At 43.6% G+C, this 24,321-nt stretch overlaps 1 protein-coding gene across 2 annotated transcripts in view; it reads right to left on the minus strand.

Annotated features, from left to right (window-relative positions):
* The window catches only part of arnt2 (aryl-hydrocarbon receptor nuclear translocator 2), a 229,334-nt gene that overhangs the window by 51,666 nt on the left and 153,347 nt on the right, over window positions 1–24,321 (minus strand). The gene's annotated exons all lie outside the window — the stretch shown is intronic.

Here is a 24,321-nt window from a genome sequence, read left to right on the forward strand (position 1 = left end):
ACCAAGATCAGCCTCTACTAGAATGATGGCAAGAAAAAAGTATGGAGAAGGCGTGGAACAGCTCATTATCCAAAGTATAGCACATCATCTGTAAAACACGGTGGAGGGAGGCAGTGTGATGGCTTGGGCGTGCATGGCTGCCAGTGGCACTGGGACACTCGTGTTTATTGATGATGTGACACAGGACAGAAGCAGCCAAATGAATTCTGAGGTGTTCAGAGACATACTGTCTGCTCAAATCCAGCTAAATACAGCAGTCACATTGATTCATGATACAGATGGACAATGACCCAAAACATAGAGCCAAAGCAACCCAGGAGTTTATTAAAGCAAAAAAGTGGAAAATTCTTGAATGGCCAAGTCAGTGACCTGATCTTAACCCAACTGAGCAGGCATTTCACTTGTTGAAGACTAAACTTCAGACAGAAAGGCCCACAAACAAACAGCAACTGAAAGCCGCTGCAGTAAAGGCCTGGCAGAGCATTCAAAAGGAGGAAACCCAACATCTGGTGATGTCCAGGAGTTCAAGACTTCAGGCTGTCATTGCCAGCAAAGGGTTTTCAAGCAAGTATTAGAAATGAACATTTGATTTCCAGTTATTTCATTTGTCCAAATACTTTTGAGCCCCTGAAATGAAGGGATTGTGTTCAAAAAATGCTTTAGTTGCCTCACATTTTTATGCAATCGTTTTGTTCACCCCACTGAATTAAAGCTGAAAGTCTGCACTTCAACTGCAGCGGAGTTATTTCATTTCAAATTCATTGTGGTGATGTACAGAACCAAAATGAGAAGAAAGTTGTCTCTGTCCAAATATTTATGGACCTAACTGTAGATAGATAGATAGATAGATAGATAGATAGATAGATAGATAGATAGATAGATAGATAGATAGATAGATAGATAGATAGATAGATTTTAGTATAGTAGGCAGGATAAGATAGATAGATAGATAGATAGATAGATAGATAGATAGATAGATAGATAGATAGATAGATAGATAGATAGATAGATAGATAGATAGATAGATAGATTTTAGTATAGTAGGCAGGATAAGATAGATAGATAGATAGATAGATAGATAGATAGATAGATAGATAGATAGATAGATAGATAGATAGATAGATAGATAGATAGATAGATAGATAAAGGCACTATATAATGATAGAGTGAAAGGCACTATATTAGATAGTGAAAGGCATTATATAATAGATAGGTATACAGACATAAGTAAAAGGCACTACATCAGACAGCAGGAGGTTTACAGTATGCAGTAGATGGCAGGGTACTTCTCTGTTGGCTAGTGTTGTCACATCGGCTGTGCGCCATTTTACATACTTAATAGATTCTGAAAGTGTCTGAGACAACACCCCACCCATCCAGTTTCAGAATCTACTTAATCCCACGTAAGGTTTCAGTAGGGGATCGGAGCCAAACTCCACTCATCCCTCCATTCGTTACCATACCCATGAACTCAAGCTGGCAGTCCTGGGTATGAGGCCGGTCACGTCACAGAGGTGTACTTTTTTGGAGGGGTCCCTCTCCTTCAGTACTCCTCAGCACGTCATTTTCTGTCTGTGATTTTTTTCATCGTTTGTCTGTTTCTCATTACTTAGCTGTTGCTGCTGCTGCTTGGCACAAGACACCTCTCCTCCATGCAGCATTTAAGGGGTGTAATTTTAGCACGTGGACCAGCTTCTTGTTTTGAAACATTTGGGTTTCATTATCATGCACAGATGGCTGCCATCAAATTTCGCTTAAAATACAATTTCAGTGAATCCGCTGTATTTGTTCACAGGCAGGTCTTAGAGGAGTACAAATACACAAATGTGAATCTGATCGCCGAGGCCCGTTATCTCGTTCCTTCCTGCCTCCTCCTGGCTCTCTCATTAACAAGTCACTCGTGGTCTTCACTCTGGGGGTACCTAGTGGGCTCCTTGAAACTGAGCATTCGTCGGGCCGAGGGGCCGTCAATCACTACGCCATACCCATAATGACTCTTGTGCTCCTCTGTGTCCAGCTGGCTTTCTCTTCCTCACGGCGGTCGGTTTCAATGTCCCTGAGTCGACCTCCAAAGGGAGCCTCCTGTCACGGTAATGAGGTGAAGCCACAAGTAAGCCCTCAGGGCTTCATCAGAAAAAAAAAATAATACATGGCGGTCATGGCAGAGTTTTTAACAGGTTTACAAATAAATTAGGAACTTAGTGAACTTTACTGTTGAGTGTGGAAGAATACCGTGCTGGTCAAGCAAGGCGAAGTCCCGTGGGGTCCTGTAGTGAAGACACCACCGTCAAGTTTAGGTCATAAGAAACACCTGATGGACCACCCTGACATGTGGCCTGGGAAGAGAAGTAGCTGAAGGGGGCACAGTTGGCATTTGGAGGGCATCTTGTTCCCTCTCCAGGTGGCGGGTTGTTGTGACGGTCCAGCTCGGCTCCATGCTCCCTTGCCACTTCAACCCAAAACCACCGAGATGAGCCGGGCAAAGGAGCGCTTTGATTACAATCCAACAAACAACACAGTGTTCAAAAAGTGCAGTGATTCAAACCTTCAAGATATAAAGAATCCATAAAATGAAGTGACCGTGGAGGTTAAAGGTCAGATCAATTACTACGCCAGAGTCCTTTAAATACGCACGAGCCCCGGTGCACCCATCGAAAACCAACGTCTCGTCTGCTTACCCCGCACCGGACTTTGTAGCGGATGAGATTTCCTTCGACAAGTGCAGTCTACCCTGAATGCCTGGTGTGGCAGAGGCGCTATATAGGCGTCGACCTGACACAGGCTGATACCAGGGCACGTAAAAATTAACAAAAAGATTTATTTTCTTCACCTGTGGGGCACGTCTTCCCTGTGTCCCACAGGCACAATACAGTCCCCAAAACCACACACAAAAGAAAAACTCCACCACAAAATACTCATCTTTCTTCTCCTCCTCCTCCTCTTCTTCTTCTTCTTCTTCTTCTTCTTCTTCTCCAAGGCAGCTTCGTTGTCCTCTTCCTCCCGACTCTGCTGCCCGGAGTGGCGACTGTCAGCTCCTTTTATAGCCCACCCGGAAGTGCTGCAGGTGCTCGTTGGCCTACTTCAGGCTGCACCTCCGGGTGTGGCTGCGTTCCCGCCTAGAAGGGCTCGTTAGGCCGTGAAGCTCCCCCTGGTGGTGGCCACGGAGCCCAACAGGGATGAGCTCCGGTGTTCCAAAATATGCAACCCAGGGGGGCTGCCACCAAGTGTTCCTGGGGGACGTAGCGTGCATCCCGTGACTGCTCCCCAAGATCCAGTGTCAAAGGGGCATCCCGACCATCTGCCACACTGGCTTGGCATCCATGAGGGGCTGCACACGTCTCACCTGCCAGTCCCTCACCGTCTCTGTCAGACATTGCTTAACGGGCCTCTCCTTCTCCCCAACATCGCTCAATTAGGAGCGCCCCTTTCTTCAGCCCCAGGCCCCTTTCACTTAGACCACCCGCCCCCATTCCCTCGCACGCTGGCATCTCCCGAACCTGCCGTCTGTGTTCTTCTTTCTCTATCTAGATTGCATAATACCACACATTGCATCAATCTTGTCTTTGCACAATATCTTGTCTTGTCTGTGTTTTAGTTTTAAATTTCAATTCTATTTTAATTTTTTATTTGCGCTTCATGTTGTTACACGGGAGGCACGGTGGCGCAGTGGTAGCACTGCTGCCTCGCAGTTAGGAGACTCGGGTTCACTTCTCGGGTCCTCCCTGCGTGGAGTTTGCATGTTCTCCCCGTGTCTGTGTGGGTTTTCTCCCACAGTCCAAAGACATGCAGGTTAGGTGGATTGGCGATCCTAAATTGTGTGTGTGTGTGTGTGTGCGTGCGCCCTGCGGTGGGCTGGCGCCCTGCCCGGGATTTGTCTCCTGCCTTGCGCCCTGTGTTGGCTGGGATTGGCTCCAGCAGACCCCCGTGACCCTGTAGTTAGGATATAGCGTGTTAGATAATGGATGGATGGATGTTGTTACACTGTGGACCCTAAGCTTCGCAATTTTGTCTCTCTGTTGTGGAAGCCATCCCTGGACACAGGTGGTTCAAACACCACAACACGTTTAATCGTATTTACAATTATTATATACAAGTGTATCGCACACAACTCGGCGCCCCTGCACCACACACCCTCAGTCCGGGCCTCTCACTACAATCCTGTCCTCTGTTCGCCGCCTCTACTCATCTCCTCCGAGCTCTGTCCTCTTCCACCCGACTCCAGCTGACGAATGGAGGGAGGCGGCCCCTTTTATGTCCACCCGGACATGCTCCAGGTGCCTCCTGACGAGCTTCCTGTGGCACTTCCTGGTGTGGCGGAAGTGCCGCACGAGCACCCGGAAGCACTCTGGGTGTCCCTGGTTTTCCTTCCATCAGCACCTCTGGGTGTGGCGGAAGTAGCTGACGTCCAGAGCTTCTCAGGTGTCTAGGCACCCCCTGGCGGTGACCACTATCTAATGTCTTTCTTGTTAATCAATCTAAATTTTTAATCTTGCCTACTACTCTATCTATCTATCTATCTATCTATCTATCTATCTATCTATCTATCTATCTATCTATCTATCTATCTATCTATCTATCTATCTATCTATCTATCTATCTATCTATCTATCTATCTATCTATCTATATAATGCTTTTCTTGTTAATCAATCTAAATTTTTAATCATGCCGACTACGCCATCTATCTATCTATCTATCTATCTATCTATCTATCTATCTATCTATCTATCTATCTATCTATCTATCTATCTATCTATCTATCTATCTATCTAATGTCTTTCTTGTTAATCAATCTAAATTTTTAATCTTGCCTACTACTCTATCTATCTATCTATCTATCTATCTATCTATCTATCTATCTATCTATCTATCTATCTATCTATCTATCTATCTATCTATCTATCTATCTATCTATATAATGCTTTTCTTGTTAATCTAAATTTTTAATCTTGCTGACTACGCCATCTATCTATCTATAGGGTTGAACTTCCATGCTCTGTTACCATGGCCACCATACAAACCAGGGCGGCTGCCCCCTCGTGGTCACTCTCCCGGTCCTTCCAGGCGTCCCGGCTGGGTACCGCCCCCTAGCCGCCCGCCATACTGTATACTTCTATATGGTTGAGATGACAATAAAGTTTGCTTTGACTTTCCCTGTATCTTCCATTCCTTTCTGTTCTTGTTTCGTTTTCTGTCCTGCGTTCCCTCTGCCTCCTACATACGGTCTGATCGGGTGCAGTGGTGACCCTGCGCCCACTTTGGGGTGTGAGTGAGTGAGGCACCTGACTGATGCGCTTGCTTTTGCATGTTAGGACACGATCAGCCAATCACCACAATCAACCCTGGAGCAGCTCCATCCTGCCCACTTCTGCACCCGTTGCTCACGGGATGCGATTATTTATTTAAAAACCTGAACGGCGGGGTGGGGGGGCTAGGGTTTGGATTGGCCACGGACCTCTTATCACAGTCGTGCAAGGTCACTTCAGGGTAAACTAACAAGATCTCACAAAAGGACTTGTGTTTTAAGACCGCCAAGTGGGCAGCAAGTCAAAACCGAAGCCTATAAAAAAGAGGGTCCTTCATCACCACAGCAAGTATGCCTCTCGTGCAAGAAAGAAACCCCAACTTTAAGACCAACATAAAAAAAAGGAAATCAAACACCCCCTGGGGTCTTCAATGGGTACTTTTACTTAATTTACAATTTATTCTACACAAAAAAAAATGTACGTCTGGTGCAAACAAGTTAAAAACCAGCTTGGGTCTGCTGGAAGGGCTGCAGCAGGTAGGGGCGGCCTGGGAATCCCACCGGCTTCATCTTGCCAGCAGGAGCCATTCGTGTAATCCGGCCACCGATGGCAGCTGTTTCAAACAAAGGTGTCTGATAAGATGAAGTAATCAGACTCCTAACCCTCTCGTGTCGATCCCCTTACAACAAAGCCCCCCAAACACGCACGCCATCACGGATTTAGTGTCACGCGTCACCACGCCGCAGAAGTAGCTTTAAGTGCAAGTTGAGGTGAGAGTGCTTATTTCCACAGAGGAATGAGGTAAATAACAGAAATGTCAGCCGGGGGATTTAAAGGCCATCAGGATTAGACGCTGCACCTGAAAGCAATGAATTATCCGTTTGAGATTAAATCTAAACTCCCACTAAGTCAAGTTATGAGCTTTCGCTGATCCACTGTTATGCCAACATGAGCTCTCAAATGTAACTGTAAATTGCCTACTAGGTGACATTCGTGTTTAATAAGAAATCCCGTTAATTGCTTTGGTTTGGAAGAAAGTTTTGAAAAAGAGTAACCGCTGTAAGGCACAGCCGGCAGCTCAATCCGGCCGGGACACCCCAAAAATGGAAGGATGGGGGAAGACACTGCTTCACCCGAGACACCAGATGGTATCTCCCCTGCAGCATAATTCCTGTAGGACACCATGGGATTTGGAGTTCGGCTCCACAGTCCTAGTGGGTACCATGGGTGCCACCAGGAGACGCTGCAGGTGATCATTAAAGCCTCTTTGAAGGGCTTCCATCTGACTATGAAGTGCTTTCAATGTGCAATGCTGAAGTACCCCCCCGGGTCCAGCATAAAAGAAGCCAAGCCTGAGCAGTCAGACTCAGGAGGAGAGTGGACACCACTACATGGGAGCTGTTGAAGGAGGCAAGAGAACAACTGCTGTTGAAAAGGATCTGTGACGGTATTGTAAAAGGAAAAAATGTTTTTTTTTGAACCCGGGACAGTGTCGTGCCAGCAGGTACTCATTTTTGTTCTATTATCTATGATAAAATGCCTTTCTTGCCAGTTTATCTAATTTTTAAATCTTGACTACTACACTATGCTATCTATCTATCTATCTATCTATCTATCTATCTATCTATCTATCTATCTATCTATCTATCTATCTATCTATCTATCTATCTATCTATCTATCTATCTATCTATCTATCTAATTTTGTGATCCTGCCGACTATACTAAACTATCTATCTATCTATCTATCTATCTATCTATCTATCTATCTATCTATCTATCTATCTATCTATCTATCTATCTATCTAATTTTGTGATCCTGCCGACTATACTAAATCTATCTATCTATCTATCTATCTATCTATCTATCTATCTATCTATCTATCTATCTATCTATCTATCTATCTATCTATCTATCTATCTATCTATCTATATTTATAATCTTGCCTACTACACTCACTATCTATCTATCTATCTATCTATCTATCTATCTATCTATCTATCTATCTATCTATCTATCTATCTATCTATCTATCTATCTAATTTTGTGATCCTGCTGACTAATCTATCTATCTATCTATCTATCTATCTATCTATCTATCTATCTATCTATCTATCTATCTATCTATCTATCTATCTATCTATTCTATATAATGCTTTTCTTGTTCATTTATAAAATTTTTTAATCTTGCCTACTACACCATCTATCTATCTATCTATCTATCTATCTATCTATCTATCTATCTATCTATCTATCTATCTATCTATCTATCTATCTATCTAATTTTGTGATCCTGCCGACTATACTAAACTATCTATCTATCTATCTATCTATCTATCTATCTATCTATCTATCTATCTATCTATCTATCTATCTATCTATCTATCTATCTATCTATCTATCTATCTATCTATCTAATTTTGTGATCCTGCTGACTATACTAAACTATCTATCTATCTATCTATCTATCTATCTATCTATCTATCTATCTATCTATCTATCTATCTATCTATCTATCTATCTATCTATCTATCTATCTATCTATCTATCTATTATCCAACCCTGCTATATCCTAACTACAGGGTCACAGGAGTCTGCTGTAGCCAATCCCAGCCAGCACAGTGTGCAAGGGAGGAAACGAACCCCGGGCAGGGTGCCAGCCCACAGCAGGGCGCACACACACACACTCACCAAGCACACACTAGGGACAACGTAGAACCGCCAATGCACCTAACCTGCATGTCTTTGGACTGTAGGAGTCCATGGGGAGAACATGCAAACACCACTCAGGGAGGACCTGGGAAGCTAACCTGGGTCTCCTAACTGCGAGGCAGCAGCACTACCCACTGTGCTGCCTGACATGGAACATCATAACTAAAAAACGGGACGTGCTGGGCGAAAACGGTTTTCAGATTTGGAGTCAGCAAGTAAAATTTGTTAAAGTACAGGTGAAAGAATCCCAGTAGCAAAATGCTTGGTGAGCAGTGTTGGAGAGGGGTATATTGAAAAAGGTGTTTGGTGTGAATAAATGTTCATCATTTCACCTCATCAACGTGTGCTGTAGTGCTGTGTTTGTGGTTTGGGGCTCTCTGGCTCCCCCTTGTGGTTACACACTTTATCATCTCCCTGTTGTCTTTTGTGTACATTCTATTGTAGTGATTGATGAGACAGAGTTGGGCCCTTTAGCAATAGTTCTAGTAGTTCATCATCCTCTTTGATTTACCTCCTTTTGTTTGCATGGCTCACCATTAAATATTAGGTGCAACAACAAACGCACTTAAACCCACCTCACTGCAATGATTAATCCCATTAACAGAGCAAAGCCAGTACATAATTAATCCTTTAACTGTGAGAACAGTTTTCCATGGAACTGTCTACAGTGGAATGAATTAACAGACATCTGAAGAGCTACCAGCCTTGGCGTTTCTTACCAATCAACAGCCCATATTTATCATATTGATTTTGCATTTTAAAATGAACCAACGTAACCCTTTTGCCACAATCTGACTTCGCTGTTCTAAATGATTATAAATGAATGCAGTTGTTTTGTCTCCCCACCTTTCTGCTGCACTGGCTGACTTTTCCTCCCACGCTGGTGTTTGTTAACATGAAGCTGAGGTTCCGAGTTTGGGTTTCGGGTATTGCTCTTCTCTACGGGGTTTGGTGCAGACCTTTAATAGGACTCCAGTCACTTGAGGTGCAAAGGAAACGGACGAGCCATCGGAGTATTTGGAGCTCCGACTTGTGACGTCTCATTTTTCCCAGTTCTACGTGTTCACATAATGTGGAGATTTGGGAGAAATGCAAGGTCGATGTCACATTTGCTACTTGCTCTACACATACAAAGCAATGAAATATAAACAGCAGTTCTTGTGAAATTAAAAATAAACTGCACTTTCGAGCTCCAAATGCAGTTCAACAATGAAAATACCATTTTTAATCGACCAGATTGAATTTCTTATTTAACTGCTCTGATTGGCTCACCCTACTCTAGACCAAGCACTGATTGGCCATACTAGAGTCCTAAACCAGCCCCTTACTGATCCTACTGCCCCCAATAAAACCGTACATCGGCCCTGATTGACTGACCCTACTACAGTCGTACATCAGACTTGACTGACCCTATAAAAGTCCCATGTTAGCTCCAATTGACCGTACCACAGTCATACATCACCCCCTGAATGATCCCAATAAAACCGTACATCAGCCCTCACTGACTGACCCTACTGCAGTTGTACATTAGCACTGACTGATGGACACTAGTACAGTCATATACTAATGTCTGATCGACCCTATCACAGTCGTATGTTAGTCTCAAACTGACCCTACTAGAGTAACATATTAGTCCCTGACTGATTCCACTACAGTGGTTTGTTAGTCTCAGACTGACCCTCCTACATTTGCACATTGGCTATGACTGACCTTACTATAGTCGTACACTAGCTCACATTGACTGACGTGACTACAGTCATACCCTAACACCTGTTGGTCTTACCACAGTAGTGCGTTAGCTGTGACTGACCTTACTAGTCATACATTAGCCCCAATTGACTCTACCACAGTTGTACATTCACCCTAACTGACCATGCTACCGTTGTACATTAACTCCTCACTGATCCCACTACAGTTGTAATTTACCCTCTGACCGACCTTACTACATCATACACTAACGCCTGACTGACCCTACCATAGTACTACATTAGCTGCTGATTGATTCCACTACAAGTGCACAACAGCCTCGACTGACTGACCCTACTACAGTTGGACATTAGCATTTATTGACTTTATTACAGTTGCACATTAGCGTCTGGTGGACCCTACCAGGGTTGTACAGTAGCCCCCGATTGACCCCAACACAACTGTAGTCCTGATCGACTGACCTTAACATAGTAGTACATTAGCACTGACTGACGCTACCACAGCTGTACATAATAAAGTATCTATCTATCTATCTATCTATCTATCTATCTATCTATCTATCTATCTATCTATCTATCTATCTATCTATCTATCTATCTATCTATCTATCTATCTATCTATCTATCTATCAGCCACTGACTGATTCCAATATGAGTGCACATCAGCCCCGACTGACTGATCCTATTACAGCCGTATATTAGCCCCTGACTGACCCTACTACAGTCGCACATTAACACCTGGTGGACCCTACCACGGTGGTACAGTAGCTCCCGAATGACCCCACTACAACTGTAGTCCTGATCGACTGACCCTACCATAGTGGTACATTAGCCGCTGATTGATTCCATTACAAGTGCACATCAGCCCAAACTGACTGACCCTACTACGGCCATATATTAGCCCCTGACTGACCCTACCACAGTAGTACATTAGCACTGACTGACGCTACCACCTCTGTACATCAGCCGCTGATTGATACAAGTGCACATTAGCCCCGACTGAATGACCCTACTACAGTCGCACATTAATGCTGGTTGACCCTACCACGGTGGTACAGTAGCTCCTGAATGACCCCACTACAACTGTAGTCCTGATCGACTGACCCTACCACAGTAGTACATTAGCCGCTGATTGATTCCACTACAAGTGCACATCAGCCCCGACTGACTGACCCTACTACAGTCGCACATTAACCCCTGTTGAACCCACCACGGTGGTACAGTAGCTCCTGAATGACCCCACTACAACTGTAGTCCTGATCGACTGACCTGACCACAGTAGTACATTAGCCGCTGATTGATTCCACTACAAGTGCACATCAGCCCCGACTGACTGACCCTACTACAGTTGGACATTAGCATTTATTGACTTTGTTACAGTTGCACATTAACATCTGGTGGACCCTACCAGGGTTGTACAGTAGCCCACAATTGACCCCAACACAACTGTAGTCCTGATCGACTGACCCTACCACAGTAGTACATTAGCACTGACAGACGCTACCACAGCTGTACATCAGCCCCGACTGACTGACCTTACTATGGCCTGTGATAAAGACGCTATATAGCGCCCAACCCGGCACAGACTGACTCAGAGGCACGTGTAAAATCCAAACAAGACTTTTATTTTCTTCAGCTGGAGGGCACAACTTCCACGTGAACTCCCCAGCCACAACACAGTCACAAAAGCGCTTACTATAACCACAATCCTCCACCCTGGCACCACCACTCCTCCCAGGCAACCTCGTCCTCCTCCTCCTCCCGATTCTGGCTCCTGAGTGGTGGTTGCTGGTCCCCTTTTATCAGGCACCCGGAAGTGCTCCAGGCGCTTGATTGCCCGACATCCAGCTTGCACTTCCAGGTGTGGCGAAACCAATACCCAAAAGGGGCCAGCCGCTCCTGTTGCAGCACCCCCTGTCGGCACCTGCAGAACCCCACAGAGCTGCACAGAACTCCAACGCCAATGAAGCCCTGGGGGGAGTCCGAGGCACCACTGCAACCCAGTGGTGCTGCCATCTAGCATCCAGGGGGAGATACTGGGCTTCCCACCCTTGTCCCCCTGGCAGATGTGGTGAAGAGGGCATCCTGGCCAGGCATGGGTCCCGGCCATTTGTCACAGGCCGTATATTAACCCCTGACTGAACCTACTACAGTCGCACATTAACACCTGGTGGACCCTACCACGGTGGTACAGTAGCTCCCGAATGACCCCACTACAACTGTAGTCCTGATCGACTGACCCTACCATAGTGGTACATTAGCACTGATGCTACCACCTCTGTACATCAGCCGTTGATTGATACAAGTGCACATCAGCCCCGACTGAATGACCCTACTACAGTCGCATATTAATGCTGGGGGACCCTACCACGGTGGTACAGTAGCTCCTGAATGACCCCAACACAACTGTAGTCCTGATCGACTGACCTGACCATAGTAGTACATTAGCCGCTGATTGATTCCACTACAAGTGCACATCAGCCCCGACTGACTGACCCTACTACAGTCGCACATTAACGCCTGGTTGACCCTACCATGGTGGTACAGTAGCTCCCGAATGACCGCACTACAACTGTCCATTAGCCCTGATTGACTGACCCGGCCACAGTTGTACGTTAGCTGTGTCTGAGCCCCCGTTTCATTGCATATTATCTCAGTCATGGCGGTGATAAATGTTTTAGAAGATCAAAGCCTCTATTGAAGTTACTGTACTTTATTTTTTGTCACATTACCATTTTGTTCACGTCACAGACAGATGTTCGGTCGCCACCTGTCCCCGCTGTGAGCTCCCGAGCACATAGAGCTCTGCCTGTGAAGTTCTAAACGCAGGCCCACTTCTGATTTTGTCACCTCATAGAGGTGGACACGAGCCTCGATCAACTCCACTGCACAGCACCCTTTTAAATGTTACGTCATTTACAGTAAGCACCTATGCCCTGGCATTAAGAGGTCTGGTCTGTGCCAATGCAGAACCAGGCCAACAAGCTCATTTCTGTAGCTCCAGAGCTTCCAGGGCAGACATATTCTGGATCAAGTTAGTGAACTTTGTTAGTTACGGAGAGATACTGGAGAGCAGTCCACGTTTTTCTTTTTCTTTCTGGGACTGGAAAGCCACCAAGAAGAGATATTGCTGGGGGCTCCATGTATGTTAATCAGTTACAAACTACTTTGATTTCCTATGTGTGTTTAAACAAATCCATGTCTTTATGGGCGCTCATTATGTAATTAGGAATTGCAAAAGTGCACTCAGTGAAGAGCGCTTTGCGAAAAACAAACAAATGGAAACTGAAATTCTCTGGCCAAAAAAAAAGTTTCCTAGCATTAGTGACAGAATGAAAAAATTACTGAGTGACACTGGGAGCAAAGATCAAATAGACACAACTTCTGAAGCCCCCCCAGGTCTGTGTACAGAACCCCGTAGTTACTGGAAGTTGCCCCTATGCATTTTTGGATGGAGCCGCTGCCACGTCATAACGGCTTCAGGCTCTCAATGGTGACGCACGGCACTGTAACTTTAGCTTCATTTTTTTGGGTACTGACGGTAATATAATTTTAGCTGTGGTTTTAACAGTCACGTCGGTGTGACTCATCAATTATATTATTAGTTATCCTTTGTATTTTAATTGGCATTAACCCCCAAGCATCACTTGGGTTTGGAATTCTAAGTAAAAATGGTTAAACCCGAGCAGCACTGTTTTGATAGCACATAGAGTGTTAAGCTGAATAACGCTCAGGATGGCATTCTGCTGCCACCTTGTGGATGAAATAACAACATGCTGACAACATTCTGAAACTCTACGATAACTCATAAATATTTATGAGTTGGGCGGAGCCTTCAACCAAAGCACACAATGCAGATAAACGAGAAGCGGTAAAGCCAGTTTTAGAACAAACTGAAGGTGAACCATTAGTTGAATGAAGCGATAGTGGTGACAATGTGATATTGTGTCATGGATATTCAAACCGACGCACACGACACTGCATGACCAAACCGCCGTGATATGCCTGACGAAAAAGCAAAATGACTGCGATCAAATGGAACGACAAGAAAGACATCAGCCCCCTAAGCACCGTCCAGAAAGCAGCAACTGTTAACGTTCGTGACGGAGGGGAAATGTGGAAGTCACTAAAGCCTTATAACACAAGGGGCACTATCGATCGTGTGGATCAGGCACCGACATTCTACCCACTCACGCGCAAGCAAACAACAGAAAAAATATAAGAAAATTGTGTAAAGAAACACACGTCTACTGTGCCAAGTGCAACGTGGGGTTGTGCATTGGTGACATGTCACACAAAGGACGTGTACTAAATCTGCAGCTGCAGCATAACTGGGGACCTTGCCTACTGTATTTCTGTCGGCGCTTTGGTATTCACATGCTTCCATTACACATAATAACAGTTTTCCTTCGTACAAAATACACTGTTTTTTTCTCGTTTTTCAGGGTTAAACGTAACGTTAAGGCAAGGAGGTTAAATAGGTAACACGTTGTGAGGCTACGGCTGCGGCTCTGGCATGTATGAGGGGGTACCCTAAAACAACCGGAATCTGTACCTGGCACGCAATCTCGACTTAGTTGCGAATTTCGCCGCTAGGTGTAGCATACTTAAGAGTATCCTGTGGCAATCTGTATTGTTCGTATGCCATTCCATGTTGTTTTTTTCTTGGTACTTACTAAACGTGTTGTACGATTTTTGTGATGGGCGATCATAAAGAACAGCGAGTCTGCGTTGAATTTTGTTTTCTCTTAGGGAAAACAGCTGCTAAAGCAGCAGTGAAACTGCTTTTAAAGAGAAAGCTTTAAGTAAAACACAGGCCTATGAGTGGTTTTCGCGTTTCAAACGAGGGGAAATGTCACTTGAAGACCAACCCAGATCTGGCCGACCTTCCAAAATTAGGAATGATGACAATCGTGAAAAAGATTGCAATGTAATTTACGGAGATCGTCGTCGGGCTATCAAAGGGATTTCTGAATTGACTTTTGTGTGTCGTGGAGTTCTTGCCACCTTTCCTACTCGCCTGATCTTTGCTCCGAGCGACTTTTTCTTGTTCCCGCATATGAAAAAAAGAACTCAAAGGAAAGCTTGTTTTGTACCATGGAGAAAGTCAAAGAAAAATTGCTGCAGGCCTTGGACAATGTTTCTCGTCAGCAATTCCAAAAATGTTTCCTCCACCAGTGGGAAAACCGTTGGGAAAAGTGCAGTCATTCACATGGAGAAGACTTTGAAGGATAGTAACGTTTCAGTAAGTAAAAATTATTAAAACTATTTTTTTTTTCGCCAATTCTGGTTATTTTTGGGTCCCCCTCGTAGAATGGCTTTCACTCCCAACATAATGGCTCACCTCACTGTTCTAGTTCATCCAGGGCGTCTGCCCTGCCTTGAGTTTATTTTTTGCACGTTTAATGTCTTTGTTGTTTGTTACGTTTCCCCCTTTCGTCAATCCCGTCTTTATGTAAAACCTCTCCAGTACGAGTATGACTCGATGTGTCAGACTGAAACCATTAACAGCTTCCATTATCGGCAAGGATCGGCCGATACGTGAGCAACTGTTTCGGTACAAAAACCATAGGGCTAAACTTGAGGACCCCTGCTGTAGATCTTCATTATTCCTCTAAACGACATCTCTCTAGGGAACAAACAACACAAACATCTGCCCAAATTGCAGCCCACGCCCTATCAAGAGTCTCTGGAGAGCAGAAGGATGCGGCACAGACCTTTCCTCACAGCCGAGTGCTTCACTGTGTGCTGTGACACGCTCCATTTTCACGGAAGATTAGGTCTGATCCATATTCACAATGCACCGGCGCTTCTTTCACTTGTGATGATTCCAAGTGAATGGCTCAGGTGCAGGTGTGGCACACGCAATGAGCTCTCAACGTGGGCCGTGTCGAAACGTGAAACTGTGAGATTTGGTTTATTAGCTTTTTTAGCATTCTGCTACTTACAAAACGAGGCCTGCTGTTTATTTTCAAGCAAGGATGAGAATTTCAGTGTACGGTGCACTTCACATTAAGGCTATAGCAGGGTCAAAGCATTCCAATGAATATTTCGACATTTAAAATCTACAACAATCTGTGCATCCACCGGTCGTGTTCTGCACTATTGTTGTTATGAGTCAGCTAATTGAGGAATATTATTACAGTGTTTATAATGGGGTGGAAAAATAATGCCTTTGTTCAAGAAGACTCGTAAAATTCAATTTGTGTGGATATTAGGATTATCGTACGATTATTTGGATAAGATGCAGCTTTGAAATGAATAGCCTGGGAAAACTAACATTGGTTTTGATTGGGTGTATTTAAACAGGAGTTTAACCAGCAATTGCTCATTTTGGACAGAAGGGTTGGAGAAGCAAGCACGGAGACTGACTCACTGGATGATGACTGAGACAGGACAGTGGAATGATCACAAATAAGACGGAAAGAATATTGAGAGAAATGGAAATGTAAAAGAAAATGTTCCTTCTTCTTCTTCTTTTTCCACTTCTACTTGAGGTTGATGTGACTGATCGACCTTCTCCAAACAGGACGGTCCTGCACCTCCTCCTCGCCAGTCAAGCTCTTTTCCTTCAGATCTTCTTTTACTTTACTCCTCCACCTTCACTTTGGTCTCCCTTGCTTTCTCTTCCTCTGTACTTCCATGGCCATCCCTCTTTTGCCCCCATATTCGTGGTCTCTCCTCATCACGGGTCCATACCACTTCAACCCACTTTTCTGCATTTTAAATATCTATTATACTTTGGCTGTACCTCTGATTGTCTCAATTCTTCTTCGGTCCACATCTCCATCTCAACATTTTCATGTCTGCCACATCCAACTTCTTCCTCTGTGTTCCCCTTTATTGGACATGTCTCAGTTTCATACTTCATTACTGGTCCTACCATGGCCTTTAAAACCTTACCTTTCTCTTCATTAGAACATTAGAACACTCTAGACGAGAACAGGCCATTCAGCCCAACAAAGCTTGTCAGTCCTATCCACTTACTTCTTCCAAAAAAACATCAAGTCGAGTTTTGAAACTCCCCATTGTCTTACTATCTACCACACCACTTGGTCGCTTATTCCAAGTGTCTACCGTTCTTTGTGTAAAGAAACACTTCCTAATGTTTGTGCGAAATTTACCCTTCACAAGTTTCCAACTGTGTCCCCGTGTTCCTGAGGAACTCATTTTAAAGTCACCGTCTTGATCCACTGGACTAATTCCACTTCATAATTTTAAACACTTCAGTCAGGTCTCCTCTTAATCTTTTTTATCTAAAACTGTAAAGGCTCAGCTCTTTTAATTTTGCTCATAATTTAACCCCTGTAGCCCTGGAATCAGCCTAGTCGCTCTTCTCTGGACATTTTCCAGTGCTGTTATGTCCTTTTTGTAGCCTGGAGACCAAAACTGCACACAAGACTCCAGATGAGGCCTCACCGGTGTGTTATAAAGCTTGAGCAGAACCTCCTGTGACTTGTACTCCACACATCAAGGCGCTATATACCCTGACATTCTGTTAGCATTCTTAATGGCTTCTGAACACTATTGGGAAGTCGATAGCTTAGAGTCCACTATGACTCCTAAATCCTTCTCATAAGGTGGACTCTCGATTTTCCGACTGCCCATTGTGTATTCAAACCTCACATTTTTACTTCCTGTGTGTAACTCTTTACATTTACTGACATTAAATTTCATTATTCACAAATCTGCCCAAGCGTGTCTGCTATCCAAGTCCTTCTGTGATGATATAACGGATTCCAAATTATCTGCTAATCCACCTATCTTGGTATCATCTGCAAACTTAACCAGCTTGTTACTTATATTCCTATATAAATCATTTATATATATTAAAAATAGCAGCGGCCCTAGCACTGACCCCTGTGGAACACCACTCTTAACATCGGCCAGTTCTGATGAGGTTCTTTGTACCAATTCTTTGATCACTCAATACTTCTGTCACCTTCTTCCAATCGTGCCATCTACACTACACTCTGTGGGTTATCCCTGCTCTAATTCTCCATCTTGGGCTACCACTGATCCCAGATATTTAAACTTCTCCACTCTTTTCATTAGCTCTCCTTGGAGACTAACTTCTTAATTCTGATCATCATTGAACCTCACATCTTCTGTTTTCTTCCTCCTCATTATCTTCTCTCCTCTATCTTCCAAAGCCCTTCTCTATTCCTCCAACATCCTCTCCACATCCTTCTTTCTGGTTCTACTCAACACTTTTGGTGGCAGTCTTTAATCCCACCAGTCAACACATCCTTAACCAGATCAAAGAGTTAGGGACTCGAAGAAGATCCTGGGTGCAGACCTCCTCGACCTGGCTCCCGCATATCCTGGATAATCCACACACGCTTCTCTGGGCCTTCTCTCTCTCTCTCTCTCTCTCTCATGCACCTCCAGACCTCTTGATGTTGACTATCATAAGACTTCTCCAAATCCATAAACACTATAAGCAAACCTTTCAGTTTTTCTCGATGCTTCTCTCTGAGTTGTTTCAATGGAAAGACTGCATCCGTTGTTCCTCTCCCTGGCATAAAACCAAAACGCCAATGCTAAAAAGTGTTACAATTAGTAGAGTGTTGACTTTTAGATTCAGATAAACTAACCAGTGTGTTCATGCTTGTGAGAACGCACCTTTAATGTGGGGCAGTGAAGTCTGAGGTTTTCTTTCTTTTTAATGTTCTTCCTTTTTACTCATTCCGGTGTGTGTCCAGACCATAGTGGAAGAATTGGGACCTAACGAGCTGCCCACCTTCCAGTCTCCAGCAAGACAGTCTCACCTTCACTTCTAATCTCTGCATATCTTAGAGTAGTCAGAGGAAACCTACACAGGTCCAGAGAGAACATGGAGATTCAGAACAGCTAGTGACCTGGCCGCCATTTGAACCCAGATCTCTGTAGCTGTGAGGAAGCAGCACTAGGCACTGCACCACCTGTCTGAAAGCTATAACAGGATGAAAGTGGAAATTAATGATAAAGGAGAAAAGATAGTATAGGGAAACAAAATCAACAAAGGATAAAACCTGAAAATGTGCTGGTGCTCTCCAAATAAAGCACAGGAGTCTCGTAGCCCGCTTGCCCCTGCTACTCCGAACATGTGCCACTGTCTCTGAGGCTGCCGCTCAGAGCATTAAATCTGTCTGCCAGATTGTAAAACTGAGAACAGTTTTTGCCCGGGGTAGTTGGCATCGGCTTTACTTCTGCAACATTTGGAATACATTTGTTCAGCTAATGGCCAAGTCACACCATATAACATTTCTGAGCAGATCTCACAAACCCCTGTCTGACAGTTCGGTGGTGTAGCGGGTTATCATTTTCTTAACAGGAGAAAACAGGAGCTTAGTAATTTTTGCTAATTTATTAAGAATACAAAAAAACTGACATATCCCATTAATAGAAGTATTCAGACCATTTGCTATGACACTTGAAATTTGGCTCAGGTCATTCTATTGGTTATCACTAAGATGTTTCTACACCTCCTTTGGAGTCCACCTGTGGTCAAATCACACAGAAGGTACCACATTTCACAAAAACCAAGTCATTAGGTTGGAGGAATTACTCACAGAGCTCAGAGACAGGATCATGTCGAGGAACAGACCTGGGGAAAGCTACACAAAAATGTCTGCAGCACTGAAGGATCCCAAAACCACAACTTACTCCATTTAAGAATTATGGAGGCCACTAAGAACAACTATGACTCTTCCTTGAGCTGGCCACCTGGTCAGACCCAGCAATCAGGGGAGAAGGGCCTTAGTGAGACTGGTGACCAAGAACTCAATGGTCATTCTAGCTGAGCTCCACAGAACCTGCACTGTGATGGGAGAAACTTCCAGAAGGACAACCAACATTGCAACACTTCACTGATCTGGGCTTAATGGTAGAACGGCTAGATGACATATGGAAGAACACTTGGACTTTGCAAAAAGGAGCCTAAAGGACCCTCACACTATGAGCAGCAAGACTCTCTGGTCTGGTGAAACCAAGATGGAGCTGATTGGCCATTAAGTTCTGAGTGTCGTGTCTGGAGCACACCAGACATCACCTGTATAATACCATTCTAAAGGTGATGCATGGTGGAGACAGCATCATCATCAGGGGCTGGGAGACGACGAATGGAACAAAATACAGAGACCTCCTTGTGATGTCTATCTATCTATCTATCTATCTATCTATCTATCTATCTATCTATCTATCTATCTATCTATCTATCTATCTATCTATCTATCTATCTATCTATCTATCTATCTATTTTATATAATGCCATTCTTGTAAATCTAAATTTTTAATCCTGCCTACTACGCTATCTATCTATCTATCTATCTATCTATCTATCTATCTATCTATCTATCTATCTATCTATCTATCTATCTATCTATCTATCTATCTATCTATCTATCTATTTTATATAATGCCATTCTTGTAAATCTAAATTTTTAATCCTGCCTACTACGCTATCTATCTATCTATCTATCTATCTATCTATCTATCTATCTATCTATCTATCTATCTATCTATCTATCTATCTATTTTATATAATGCCATTCTTGTAAATCTAAACTTTTAATCCTGCCTACTACGCTATCTATCTATCTATCTATCTATCTATCTATCTATCTATCTATCTATCTATCTATCTATCTATCTATCTATCTATCTATCTATCTATCTATCTATCTATCTATCTATCTATTTTATATAATGCCATTCTTGTAAATCTAAATTTTTAATCCTGCCTACTACGCTATCTATCTATCTATCTATCTATCTATCTATCTATCTATCTATCTATCTATCTATCTATCTATCTATCTATCTATCTATTTTATATAATGCCATTCTTGTAAATCTAAACTTTTAATCCTGCCTACTACGCTATCTATCTATCTATCTATCTATCTATCTATCTATCTATCTATCTATCTATCTATCTATCTATCTATCTATCTATCTATCTATCTATCTATCTATTTTATATAATGCCATTCTTGTAGATCTAAATTTTTAATCCTGCCTACTACTCTATCTATCTATCTATCTATCTATCTATCTATCTATCTATCTATCTATCTATCTATCTATCTATCTATCTATCTATCTATCTATCTATCTATCTATCTATCTATCCTATATAATGCCGTTCTTATAAATCTGAAATTTTAATCCTGCCCACTACGCTATCTATCTATCTATCTACATCAGATTACCTTTAATACTATAACAAAATGTTCACAATTTTGATGCACTACTGAGCATATTTAACATATTGTCTAAAGTGCCTTTCATATTTCAGTACACCTGTGATGATCTACAGAGAGTTTATCTATTGTAGAAGAACAACAGGCATCCCAGCTGGGAAGGAGGATGGTTTCTTACCCAGATGTGAGGCCAGAACAGAAGAACAGAAGGAGTGGCTGGCTGGACAAAAAAACGGAATAAAGCAATGCTTGCACCAGCACACGGCAGGTGGAAGTGGTTCTCCTGTAGTAGCCCATTTGGGACATATGCAGGGGTGCTTGGGAGTTGGAGTCTGGAGGTGCAACCTTGCCTGGGTGCCAGTAGAGGGCACTGTTGGGGGAGGACCTCCTTACTTTCTATATGACCTGGAAGTGTTTCCATGAAGATGCAGTGCGTCACTGGAAGCATTCCCGGGTCCAGATTGAAAAGGTGTTTGCTGCCTCAGAGTTGGGAGGCAGCTGGCAACATTCAATTGGAGGAAGGAAGGAGGAAGAAACTGATTGATTTATTGGTACTGTGACTGATCTTTGGAAGGACACTGTGGGCTAATAAATATCTTTTATTTAAACCTAAAAGTGTGTTGGACATTACTGTGTCCGGGATTTCGGGTCCAGTGGCGCCCCCTGGTGGGTTACATTATATAAATAAAATTATAAGCTGTTTGTCTTTTTGCTTATTTACCAATCATAAAAAGATGGCTGAACCAGTTTTCACCAAATTTTGCATGTCCATCATCGTTTGTCCAACTTAATATACAGGATATAGGGTGTATCAGGGAGAGGGAGAGTCCTGTGCTGTTCTCCAGAACACTGTTATGGAAAAAAATAAATAAAAAAATAAAACAGCACACAAAATGGATGGGCGGACAGAAGCATGAAACCAATAGGTGGTGACTCACGCCTGCACCAGTGCCAAGGGTGAGGATTTTTAATTCCCAGAGAGGCGACTCATCAAAATGAATGATTATACTGTTGAAATGCTTCAGAGCTAGTTTCATCTTGTCACTAATGTCATGAAGAATGAAAAGACCGTCAGCGCCACCAATGCAGTTTTAAGTCCCAGCTTGTGGCAATGCAAAACCATACATTTACTGACACGATCACTGCTACCTTAAGGCCCTCTGTTCACCAGCCTCACACTCCAAACAGTCAACACAATGAAAAGATCTGAGGAGGGAATACTACCAAGGCACTGGTAATTCATAATGGCTCAAAGAGACAATAAGTAGGACAAGCAGGAAACATTAATAAACATCTAAAATTCCACCAAAAAAAAAAAACCGGGGGACAGAATTTACTCGTAAGCTGCGGTCAACCTAAGGTGAGGGCTGAGGTTCAAAACAAAAAGCCAAAAAATCTCTACGAAGAAGTTACAAGGAAAAGAGGGCTGGCCACCCTAAACAAAACGGTCACCTGGTCAGTGTCACCCCATGACATCATGTGACGTGGCCTAGCAAAGTGCCATGATGTGGCTCAGATGGAGCCACAGAACGGTGCAGTATGTGTGCTTTCTTTAGCTTGGGTTCCTTCCTTTAAGGTTCGTTTTGAGATCTTTGCCGGCCATGCGGTTAATTACGCGTGCAAACTGACCCCTGCACGCAGCGCAGCTGTCATATTTCAGCCAGCATTTTGCGCTTCTTGTCTTCTTATCAGTTGTTTGTATTAATGTTTCTTTCGTTTATAACGTATGTGTTGGGAAAGGGGCGTGGTCTAGGTTATGACCCATGTGTTTTGTGGGTGGCTCCCCGAGGGGTGGGGCCACCTGTCAATCACCGCCAGAAACGCCCCTCCACTCTATTTAAGGGAGGGCCTCCCACAGTTCCCGGCGGTTCATTGCGACTACGCTAGGGAGTGGAATGTATCTTGTGTTCCCTGTGCCTTACTTTGTGATTTCCTGGATTTTCGACCCTGTGCTCTCGTCTTTCGTATCGGGATGGTGTTTATTGATTTGCTCTGTTTTCACCACCGACTTTGAATTCTGTACTCGGGGCTTCGTTCACCGTAGATTGCTTCGGAGCTTTGTGTATTGCAGAACCTTTTCGAAAAGAAACATTTTATTTAATTGAGAATTCGCAAAGCCCTTTTCACATCTAGTCAGGGATTTTGACAGGGTTTTCCCCCCTCTAGTGGGCAACTTTGGAAAGTGTTTATGTACCTGTGAATCAAAACTCTCCAGTTTCATTACGGATGCATACATTGATCAGTGTAATACATCCAGTGGCAGGACTCACAATATTCTCATTATGGTCAGCTAATGTACCCCTGAAATGAAACTGCTGAAACATTAATACGAACAAACGAATGAATGAAGGAACTAGCTAACTAACTAATTAAGCAATCAATCAATCAATTAATTCATCGGTGGCGCGTGGGTAGTGCTGCTGCCTCGCAGTTTGGAGACCCGGGTTTGCTTCCCACGTCCTCCCTCTGTGGAGTTTGCATGTTCTCCCCATGTCTGCATGGGTTTCCTCCCACAGTCCAAAGACATGCAGGTTAGGTGCATTGGAGATCCTAAATTGTCCCTAGTGTGTGCTTGGTGTGTGCGGTGGGCTGGCGCCCTGCCTGGGGTTTGTTTCCTGCCTTGCTCCCTGTGTTGGCTAGGATTGGCTCCAGCAGACCCCCGTGACCCTGTACTTAGGATATAGCGGGTTGGATAATGGATGGATGGATGGATCAATAAATTAATTTTCAACACATGCAGAGTAGAAGGATAGAGTACTGATCAGGTGATGACATCACGCAGGCCCAAAGCAGCTTCGCAACCATTTTACGCTGAGTACACATGAACTTTCTGGCATGGTCGCTACACCTGTGTAACATCACGCTGGCCTTGCAAATCATCATGGGCCGCTGGGAGAAAAAAAAAAATTTCGCCTAAACGGGCAACAGGACAAAATTTCTTAGAAAATATTCATCGGACGAGGTCACAGTGAGGAATACAGCACATTCACGGAGAAAAAAACGTTTTAGGCAAATTCCGCAGATCCACGTTGGTTTCCATTTACGTGAATCAGTCTGTACTTTGTTTCCTGTGTGTTTTAACAAATCTTTGCCTTAACGTGCACTAATTTATATTTGAAATTACTCTTGTATTTTACCCAAGAATGTGGCACAGCACTCTTGTCACCCGCACTTTGTGAAGCGCGCGATACACAAATAAACAGGATTAAATTGAAATTACGCAAGGCTAGGATAACATGCTACTCTGTGCGGAGTGTGACAACACAAACTGTCATTTGATCTCCGTGTCACATCACGGCCGACAAGCACAGCAGCTTTCACCAGCATGGCCCACGCCACTCAAGGAGATGACCGTAATAAAAAAGCAAAACCCCCAAAATGGCGTCCCTAGAATAACGGTTAACATTAATAAGTACGGCTGAAATGCACAAGTACAACTTCCAGCAATGAGACCAATTGCATCCTGGGAAAGGA

This window comes from Erpetoichthys calabaricus, chromosome 17, assembly GCF_900747795.2.
Source record: "Erpetoichthys calabaricus chromosome 17, fErpCal1.3, whole genome shotgun sequence".
In the NCBI taxonomy this organism is placed as follows: domain Eukaryota; kingdom Metazoa; phylum Chordata; class Cladistia; order Polypteriformes; family Polypteridae; genus Erpetoichthys; species Erpetoichthys calabaricus.